This window comes from Pteropus alecto, unplaced genomic scaffold (assembly GCF_000325575.1).
Source record: "Pteropus alecto unplaced genomic scaffold, ASM32557v1 scaffold270, whole genome shotgun sequence".
Lineage (NCBI taxonomy): Eukaryota > Metazoa > Chordata > Mammalia > Chiroptera > Pteropodidae > Pteropus > Pteropus alecto.
The window spans coordinates 3447221-3457947 of record NW_006430735.1 but is presented as its reverse complement, the minus strand read 5'-3'; the positions used below and the strand labels follow the sequence as shown (position 1 = coordinate 3457947).

Genomic DNA, 10727 nt, shown 5'->3' with positions numbered 1-10727 from the left:
TATTCAAGTATTCATATATTCATTCAGTTAGTCAACAAATATTTATGTTTCTGTGTAGCCCATTTAGCTTATTTCTCGTGCAGTTGTTTTCAAACATTGTACTTTAGAGCCCCTGTATGGCTGTCATAGAGAGAGTTGGGTGCCAAGAGAGCATAGCTCCAAGTTGCCTTAGACCTAAGTCAACCAGAACAGGAAAGCTTTCATCTGTATTACAGGAGAACAACAGCTAAGTCTAGAAACCAATGCTCTCATGCGTAAATTCAACTACAAATGCTATTGCTCTCATAAGCTCTGCAGCTCCCAAGCTTGTAGTTTTTCTGTTGTCCGCTCTTTTATAAATGGTCTTTCCCAAACTTCAATGCATAGGCTAAAATAGAATCATGTACTATAGCTTTACTTCCCCAAAAAATATCATTGCTTTTTTCCTACCATATCTCCTTATTTCAGGTTTCATAGTCTGCTCTACAGTCATTGTAAAAGAAATACATTGGAGGAATACTAAGTTTATCACTAGAAAGAATACAGGATGATTAAGTATTTTACAGTCAATTATTGAATAAATATTTATTGAGTGCTACCTATACACTAGGTATTGTCTTTTTCAAATCCAGTTTGATTCACATATGTCAGAAAAAATAATATCCTACCCTCTTTCATCCCAGGTGTTCTTTGAACAAATATAAATATATCCCTTTTTAGCATTAGTTAGAAATTAAACATAAAGTAAATATTTTACTTAGAAAACATCAAAAAATGATCATTTTAATATATATTGTCATATGTTACCAATATGTGTAGTTTTGGTCACCTACCATAAATTCTCTTTTCTAGCTCTCATGGAATTAAACTGCAGGTCAGTGTTCACAGCAAGTATGTAGCTTTGCTTTGCAATCAGAGACAAAAGTGCAGAAAACTTTAAATACATATTCAATTACAATAGTAAATATACATTTTCAAACTGCATATCCTAAATTTGGATATTCATTTGCTATGTGCACAATTAAAGACGATGACTAACAAAATAAGTATTTGTCACTTCGTAATGTAAAACTCTGTTAAAGATATAAACATAGCTTTAATTTCCCCATCATGTCACTTTTTGAAGGGTCTCCTTTCTATAATAAATCATATCACGAATGTTATAAAGTAGCCATTTAACTAATTCTTTACTTTAAAATAATAAGTCTGATGCTAAAACTGCACAGAAATACAGTTACCTCTTCTTTTAACTAAATGTCCCACCATTTTTAGCTAACATTTATTTTATTAAAGACAAAAATATACCCGTTTTGACTTACATTGATCTAGGAACAAAAATCAAGATTTTTTTTTTTTTTTACCAACTTAAGTAATAAGGTTACATAATCAATTAACCAATAGTCTTTTTTATCTTTGATTGAGGCCTCAACATGAAAAGCCCCTTCCTTACTGCTGAAAAAAGAAAATATTTTCACTAGAACAGTTAAATTTGCAGTAAAGATTCACTGATGACATTACACTCAGATTTCCCAGAGTTTGTGATTTTGCTCTCCAGTCTCCCATCTGTGTGCATCAACTGGAGTTCGTGATTTCAGAGTACTAAATGACACAGTTGGGGATATAATAGGCAGTAACTAAGATACCATTATATCATGCTATCCAAATAATAAGGTCTTCTTTTTATTTTTTCAGTCTGCTTCCTTGGTTTTTCATTGGCTCTATTCCCCAGGAACTGAGAGAGAGCGATAAGGCAAACAAACAGAAAAAAAGAATTAGAAAGAGGTTCTTGGAAAAGATGATGTTAATGAAGGCTTAGGTGGGACTGTTAATGTTTTGTTGTTTTGTAGTAATGATTTAATGATTTTTTTCTATTATAAAGGAAAATCAGAATCTATCAAAATAGAATAGTCATGACCTACCATTTTTTCTACCTAAGAAGTTAACTTTATAGGTAAAAGAAACAGATTTATTTCAAATCCCAGTAGCCAAATTAGTAATTGGATAGATGACAGTACTGGAATCTGAGGAACCTGAATTATAAACAGGGCTCTTAGGTGAAAGTGTTCCCTTTAATATTAAAACTTTGTCATCCTGGGTTTCTATTACTCTGCATATCCCAATTCTTTTTCTTCTATTCAAGCTCTTTATCTTTGTCATTTCTGTTTTCCTTCCTTCTCCCAATACTTGATTATTTGTGCCTTAAAACTCAGTTACAAAAACTTTGAGATTTTTGATCCATCCCCCTTTTACCCCATAACATGAGACTTCAAGTCCTATCAATTTAAAACTGATTCTTTCTTTCCCTTCCCTTTAATATGACCTTTGTCCATGAGTTTATGACATCTGACTTATATCTGACAGTAGTTTCTGAAATCAAATGAAGAACTATATGCTAAGCACAAAACCAGCATACAGTAGATGCTTAATAAATGTATTTCCCTTTTTTTCTCACCCAAAACTGGTTTTCTTGATTTCTACCTGCTCTCAGTAACAGATCTCATATGTTTAATACAGTTTTTTGCATGCATCTCTCTCTATTTTCAAACTTTCAATCTGCTCTCTATCTACTTGGTCATCAAATTTATAATGCATTAAACATCTAAAGAAACACTACACTTAATCCTATTGAGTCTACTTGGTATTCCCCAAGTGGCCACTCACATATCTATCTCTATTTTCTTGTTCACTTCATTCCCTTTTCCTGCTATGTATTAATACACATAACTCTTCCATTGAAGTATATCTTAAGTCCCATATTCTCCAACTACTTCAGTCTTTGGTATACTTTGATGAGTTATGTTGGCATTTACAGAAATTTACAATCATTAGGATCTGAAAGGCTTCTCGAAGTCCCATCTATTTGTATGCCAGAATGCCTTCTCTAAGAGACCATCGACACCATCTGTTGCTGGCATGCCAGGTTGGCATGCTTTTGCTCTGGCCACTAGCATGGTTCATATCAATAACATTTCCTACTTTGAAAGGTTATAAGTGGAAGGATCTCTATAACATGAGCATCACTCAATATACTTAGCATGTATTTTACATTTTTATTTCTTATAGTGAATAAGTCTTCTCTACCCCACCTAGCATATAAGTGTGCTTGAGGTTTATGCAACCTTAAACATCTTTGCCTCCTGCTTCCCTAGTGTAATAAAATCTCAGTCAATATTTGTTAATCACAAATATAGAGGACAATCTGGTGATGGCCAGAGGGGAGGGAGCTGAGGACTGGGAGAAAGAGGTAAAGGGTTAAAAAAGGTACAAATTAGTAGTTGATAGATGGTCACAGGAATGGAGAGCACATCTCAGGGAATGCAGTTAGCATTAATGTAATGGCTAGGTGGAAAACCAGAGGAGAGAAGGAGCAATTAGGGAGATCATTTTATAAACTACATACATGTCTAATCAATGTATTGTATACTTGAAACTAATAATACAATTAAATTAAAAATATTTCTTGATAATAACAAACAGAATATTAAAATATTTCCCCAATTATATCACAAGAATATTGTTGTGAAAATTGAAGACACCATGAACTCCTCTGAGACATGTAAGTTACACTGGAGTAAAAAATGTTCTTTTATTTTTTTATATTTTTGCAGTATTAGATTTGAAGAGAAAAGATAGTAATACAAACCTGCCAAGTCTCAAAGGCAAGTTTTTGTGTCTTTACAACCTGTTAAACCTGTATAATATGTGTAATTATTTGGGAAAGACAAAATCATATCCATTAGCTGAAGAAACTGAGAGATACCATGTCCAGTTTAGTTTTACAAAAGGGAGCTTAGAATATATTCTGATGACCCTGCACAGTGCATGAAGGACAATATCTGCTTCTAGGTCAAAGCAAACAGTAAATTGTCAATTAACCTGGCATGGGATACTCTCTAGGAGAAATAATATTAAAGCAAAGATTTACAACAATCGTACAGAAATGCTGAAAATAAGATACTCATAGAGCCTGATAGAACTATTACACTAAATTCCATTATATACGAATCCATGTTCTTGTAAACCCCAAAATGCCTTCATGTTGAACAAAATACTAAATTCAAGATTTAGCTAAAAAGTTTAGATAAGACAAAGTTTTTAAAAAACTTAAATAATAAGAAATCAAGATGGAAAGTATATATGTTATCAAAATACTAACATATAAACGAGAGGAATAGTTAGTTATATAGAGTCCATATTTTAAATTGCATTATAATATAGACTGCAAGAAGAGTTTTAGGTCAGAGACTGGCAGTCTAGAGGTTTAGTCACCTTTTATTTTGTCAGAAACTCGGCTCCCTTATCTATAAAATGGCAGTACAAATACTCATCCCTTTTCTTTTCCATAATAAGTTATTATGAAAGAAATTAAAAAGTGCTTTTAAATGTAATTTTATCTCTTTGAAGAATCTGCACACATAAAGGTGTTCAACTACGTGTGGTTATGAATTTGTCATTCCATTTCCCCCCCAAGCTAATTGCTCAAAAACCGCTAAGCAAAGAGGCTCAGTTAGGAAACAGCTGATTTTTCTGCTTTATTGATCTGTTTCTGATCTGAACTGGTACATTCCTGTTGTTAAGGTCATATTTTAACAATTTTATTTAACTAAATCACAAGCCCATTACTTCCCAGTCTGAATTTGAATACAATTGCTGGAACAAAGACCTTGGGTAATATGAATACCTGAGATTGTGCATTAGCTAGAGTAAAAGACAACTAAGTAATCAGTTCATACAATTACTTAGTTGTCTTTCATATGAACCAAACACACAATTTGTACAGCTAGTCATCACAAAGTACGTTTTCTATTATTTATCACTGTGGGAGTATCGGAGTCTTAGCTAAATTTAAACCTGATTGCTTTCTGCAGATGTCTATTTGTATCTACAGATGTAAGAGAGGGGGTTAAATTTTTTGATTGAAGAAGAAAAGGGACATTTTATTGTTGTTTATGGTGATGGTATTACTAAGACAAAGACCTATAAAGAAAGTGTTGATAAACATTCTGAAAGTAACAGACATTGCATTTTTCCCTTACTTGAACTGATTAACTTAGTAGCTTTAACCCTCTTTAAAAAAAGAGTTTAGGGTAGAAACTTGCAATTATGTTCACAAAAGATGTTATGAGAATCTGAGCTTATTCAGTGCTGCTTTGAGGTCCAGCTGAAAATTAAGGGAGGGAAACAGAAGAAAATATTTGTACCTATTAGTCTCCAATGTCCAAGGCCGTGGTGGGATAGCCAGGAATCGGCATGAGCACATAAGAGGCATTCGAGAGCACATGTGATGCCACTATGCTGGAGAGATCTAACATTACCAAGGGAGACTTAATATTTGGGAGTAGACTGAGGCCCCACAAAATGGTCTGGGTATTGGAGTAATTGAGATTTAGATGTTAATGTTTTTGCATATATAGAGTAGTGAAATGAGTTACATATACCTAACATATTTACATATGCAATGCACCTACTTCAATGTATCTTCTCATTTATCCAACAACCTAATAATCTATTTCAAAGTAAACTCGACATACCCATCTTTATATATAATCTAAGTCATTTTAGGTGCAGTGAAATTCTGATTCTGTCTCATCAAGACCCCCTTATATCATCCAAGTATTGAAGTTCATGCAAACATAGTGGCTACTCTGGATATTTAATATTTTAAATAAGCAGGTCATCTTTATAAATACAAAAATGATATTAACTATTTTGAGGCTAAGGACAATATAATAAAAAAGTGATTACTGTTAAAGAATATTTGAGTTGTTGGAGATCCCTGCTGTAGCAGAATTTATAATTCCTTATAACCATCTAGCAGATAAAGCTCTTCCCGTGTCTGTGGAATTCCACAACTATAAAAGCTGAAAATGCTAACAATTCACCATCCTGCGTTCTTTACAATGAGGGCCTATATATATGAACTAGGCTCCACTAATCAGACATGGTAGTACTGGATTTCTACCAGGGAGAAAGAGATACAAAGAAGTAAAGACCAGAAAATATTCTCTGGTGGCTAAATGGGTTGCTGTGAGCTCAAGTTCCCTGCTCAATACTAATAGGAGTCCAGCTGCTAGGGTTCTAGTTCTTGGTAACAGTGGCTATGTGTGTTTCATCTGACCACTTTTTCCTGGCTGTATATATCTGCACCAAGTTTTCCAATCCTCTGAGCATCTATGAACTATCCAATATGCTTTTACCAAATTTCTTTTCTGTCACTGCAACAAAGAACTGATTAATAAACTTGAATGTTAAAAAACTTCTTCTTAATAATTTTGAAATGTTAAATATTATTTATTATCTATTAAGCTGAACATGCTCTTCTACCAGACAGCAACATAGCTCTCTTGGTCCCTTTATTAAAATCTCTGCCAAACATCACCTTGCCAGAGAATCCTATTCTGACCAACTTATCTACAAAGCACCCCCCTATCAATTCTACCACTTCAAGCCCTGCTGGATTTTTCTTGATATCATTTATCTCTGACCTCATATGACATTATTTATTATCATATTCATCCACTGGTACATAAGATCCAAGGGAGCATGGATTTGATATGAGATGCAGCTTTTTTTTCCTTAACTTTAAAATTAAGGCTTGTTGAAAAGGCAATTACATTCTAATATACTATACGGTCATCTACCTGTATCAGCTACTCAAGTAACTTTAAAAAGCAACATCAGATGTAATATGAGAAATTAAGCATTATAGAAGCAATTTGATATAATCATAAAATCAGAAAATCTAATGATGATGCACTGCTGGAATACTGAATGTTTATGTTGACTTAACTCCTATTTTTTAAAAAAAGAATATACATGCTTGCCTTTCCCTTCCATTATTCTGCTATAATGTTTAATGTATGTACATAATTCAAAGCACTATTAAGCTTATAAATTATAATGCAAAATACCACTGTTGGCATCTTGCGTTAAAGGTTTTTAAGTTATTGTACATGTTAGAGTATATTAGTAGTGGCCCAATAGTTTTACTAGAGGTATGTTTCCATCCAATATAATCTCTCGAGTAAGGAAAATGTATTACAATTCCAATTGTGATTATTAGATCTGCTTCTTGCATAACTGTACCAACCTCCCCGCCCCCATATTTTTCTGAAGAGCTCAGATATTTTACAGAAAATGTTTAAATTGTGAAATTTTAATGTAAACACAGGAAACCCAAAAAAGCACAGGAAAGGTGACATGACCTTATCTCAAACCCTGAGCAAGGGGTCCTCGTGGCTTATAATCACTAACCCTGTTGTCACAGGCAGGTTAGTGCTTAGAAACAATTTAGGCAATGAGAGGTGTGGCTGTTCTTAGAGGTGCAGCTACAATAGTGGAAGGAGCACTTGGTTTGAATTCTGGCTCTTCTGCTAACTAGCTGTGTGATTAGTGATTTCAGTTTTCTCGTCCAAAAAATAGGGAAGTCGAATTTCTTATTCTAAAATCCTATGAGCTTTTCAGTGTCTAGAAAGAAGTTGAGATGTTTGCTTTAAGAATAATAATACCCACACTGAATTCTGAGAATTATAGAAGAGAATTAAAGTTATTTGTACAGAATTTCCTTCTCTAGTCCTGACAACTGGCTGTCTCTTGAACTTCAGTCACTGGGTGCAGTCATGGTGACCAAACACAGAGCTGTTCTAGGAGGTAGGAAATGAGAGAATGCCATCATGTCTGGCTTATCCCTGCCACTGCTCCGACTCTTGTGAATAAATGATAACATTGTGGACAAAATGGAGAGAGAAGACACTGCTGAACTGCATAAAGTTTCAGGGAGCTTTATAGCACAGGTTCCCAACCCCTGGGCTGCAATGGGTACCAGTCCATAACCTGTTAGGAACCAGGCTGCGCAGCAAGAGGTGAGAGGCAGGAAAGCAAGTGAAGCTTCATCTGTATTTGCAGCTGCTCCCCAGCGTTAGCATCACCACCTCAGCTCCACCTCAGATCATCAGGCATTAGGTTCTCATAGGAGCACTGGTCCCTGGTGCCAAAAAGGTTGAGGACTGCTGCTAGAGCACTTGAGATACTAAGCACTCTCCATGGGTTTATCTAGCTTCCTTTCCAAGTACACTCTGTAACTGTGATTTCTTGTAGCACCCACTTTTTTGTCACTCACCAATCTGAAAATGGTGGTTTGGGGGAGCTATATCTCTTGCTCATTGACCTAAACTGAAGATGGCAGGTGAAAAATCAAGCATTTTTCATTTGTATTTCTCCTATTAAGAGACTAAGTGCAAATATTTCCTGTCTGTAGGCAAATATCTAAATTGTGCATCAATAGTGTGATAAATAGATATGAGTACAGAAACCTCAGAAACCTTTTATAGGCCTCAAATGTCCATATCTTCAGGCAGGTTATAATATCAAATATTCAAGTGGTGACTGGAGTTCAGATTACAAATCATTTTTTAAAAAATTTAATAGACCTCAGAGCTATCAACTAGGTATTCAAATAAACTAAAGCCTTTTTTTTTTTTTTTTTAAATCTACAGGACTTACCTTACATGGACATCATTGGAATAAATAGTTCTGCCTTAGGTTGTGGTTCATTGCAAAGCTATCATGGAGAACCATGTGTTAAGGTGGAGTTTCATTTTGGTTTTTCTTTCCTCTGGAGCAGTGGTGTGCAAATGTGGCTGCACATTTTAGAATCACCTAGAGAGTTATAAAAAACAAACAAACAAAAAAACTGGTGCCTGAGTTCTACTCCTAGAGATCCTGATTTAATTGACCTGGGTGCTGTCTGGGCATCTGCATTTCCAGAGCTCTTCAGGTGAATCTAATGCGAAGCCAAGGCTGAGGACCTCTGCTTATCGAGGCTGCCAGCAAAGGGGCCAGTTGGTCCATTTTGTGATTGTTAGCTTGGATGTGGGACACATGTTTACTAAGAAATTGGGCCGAGGCAGCAATTTATTCTGTTCAGAACACAAAATCACATTCAGCTGTTAATGGCTTTTTCGCTGCACTGACCTATGCTGGATTCAAACCAGCAATGACCTTCGCTTCCCATTGCCTGTAATTAAGGATGTCTGCCACCACTATAATCCAGTTTGAGGCTTGATTAATTCTCATAATTATCAAATGCATTTTTTGCAGCTGTAGAAAAAGAAGGTCTAGGCTCCTAAAACGAGATAACTATGATGGCAAGAAATAAATAACAATAGTGCTTAGCATTTATTTCATAATTAATCATTAATTTTATGCTGTTGGCATTTATTAACTAGTTATCCCATAGGATGTCCTGGGGAAGTAATGCAGAATTATTATTTGCATTTTTTGTCAGTCAGTGGGGCAGAAAAGTATTTTGTCAGTTCTGAGAAGTTGCAGTTTTTAAATCCTTTAGTGCATGATTAAGCTTATGACTTTTCTTTAAAGAAGAGAGCAACATTAAGGCAGTGGGGACTCCGTGAAACTTGCGCTGATCTTAATAAATAACTTTTATCAAAGAAGACAAATTAATAATAGATTTTATGACCAGCTTATCATTATAATTTCCTTTCTTTTGCAAGTTCCACTAGTGATCTCCAAGGGATTTAAAAATTCTCTATGTCCAGGGTAAAAAGCCGGAATTTTTTTCATCTAAACAATAACTCCAATTTTGTACTCAAAAAGCAGATAGTGTTATTTTTAAAGTTCCAGACCTTATAGAGAAAGAGAGATGTCCTGACTTTTCCAACTTCCAACTCCTAATTTCAACATTCTGTAATACTCACTACCAACCACGAGGAACTGAATATGTAATATTTTTATCAGATTTCAATTATTGGTTCTTATCATGCCTAATACTGCAGTACATATATTTATATACTATAACACGTTAACTTACAAATTGTCTCCTAGGTAGTGGTTACTACCCCCTCTCCAGTTTATGGATAAGAAAACTAAAACTCAAAGAAATGTAGAAATTAGTACAAAACGTAACAAGTAGGAACAGGATTAAAACCCAAATCTGTCTGAGTCCAGAAACCTAAAATTAAACAAAACATACCTGTAAAAATTGTTGAAGTTTATCTTTGGGCTTCCTTGTCACTCTTCTAAATATCCCCTTAGCAAATTTCCTCCACTGCAGTGGCCTACCCTAACAAAAGAAGCTTGTTTAAGTCTACGGCCATACTACCTTGAACAAGCCCAATCCCGTCTGATCTCGGGAGCTAAGTAGGGTAGGGCCTGGTTAGTACTTGGATGGGAGACCACCTACGAAGACCAGGTACTGTAGGCGTAAAAAATTTTTAAAAATGAGGGATTGTAAACTGACAAGGTCCTTGCAATCTGTGAGATAAACCAAGGATTGCCTCGCCGGAAAAAAAAAAAAAGATCGTTTGACATGTTCTTCTGTCAGACAGTTACAAACTGGCTAAATCCAACCTGTTATAGCCTGGAAAGCAACCATTTTGCTGTCCTTCCGTCACCCCTGGATTTCAGTTGATCACGATGTCTGTACATCATTTCCTTTTAATGTTTATTCTATTTCATCCATTGCTACTTTAAGTCCAGGCTCTCGAACGACTGTCTCCCCTCACTCTCACCATCGCCTACCTAACTGATTATTGCTGCTAAACCGATGATCTCCCAAAACTGTCTTTGTTGTGCAATTTTCTGACTCAGAACCTTCCACGGATCCTCATTTCCTATCACAGCAACTCTAAACCTTTGCTTTCAGTGCATCTCTTATTGTTTCCCCACATTATTAACATGATTTCCACCTCCTGTTCAATTTCAGCTTTATTAAGGGTTCATAAATTGTC

At 35.2% G+C, this 10727-nt stretch overlaps 1 pseudogene; it reads left to right on the top strand.

Annotated features, from left to right (window-relative positions):
- The first annotated feature begins 10082 nt into the window (after positions 1–10082).
- LOC112485291 lies at positions 10083–10201 on the top strand (annotated as a pseudogene).
- The last annotated feature ends 526 nt before the right edge of the window (positions 10202–10727 follow it).